This window comes from Atta colombica, unplaced genomic scaffold, assembly GCF_001594045.1.
Source record: "Atta colombica isolate Treedump-2 unplaced genomic scaffold, Acol1.0 scaffold38, whole genome shotgun sequence".
Lineage (NCBI taxonomy): Eukaryota > Metazoa > Arthropoda > Insecta > Hymenoptera > Formicidae > Atta > Atta colombica.
Genome location: NW_017259490.1, coordinates 1,120,799 through 1,121,225, shown reverse-complemented (window position 1 = coordinate 1,121,225; position 427 = coordinate 1,120,799).

The window sequence follows — 427 nt, the reverse complement described above, 5'->3', positions numbered from 1 at the left end:
ATATATTATAATATATATATCAAACAATTAAGTTGCGATTTATTCAGTTATTTTGTATTCTAAGAGGTATAGTTCCTGATTTATTTCTCAGTGTAATGAGTCTCAAATCGGAATATTATGAATATCAAAATAATCGAATAAATTAATTAAAAAAAAATTTTTTTTTGTTTCTCATTGTAAATAATATAGTAATTACACAAATTTGGTTGTTATCTTAATTTGATTGTTAGCTTGAACATTCCCGAATTAAAAGTACAGTTACATATTAAAGTTGTAAATAGTATATATATATGCGTGCGCGCGCGCGTATGTGTACATGTACGTATTATACAAAATGTCTCAGGTACTGTACTCGGAACATGAAATAGGAAATAATGGATTTTTCATATGCGCAGAATAAGAAAAGGTGCATTTTGTGTACGAAAAG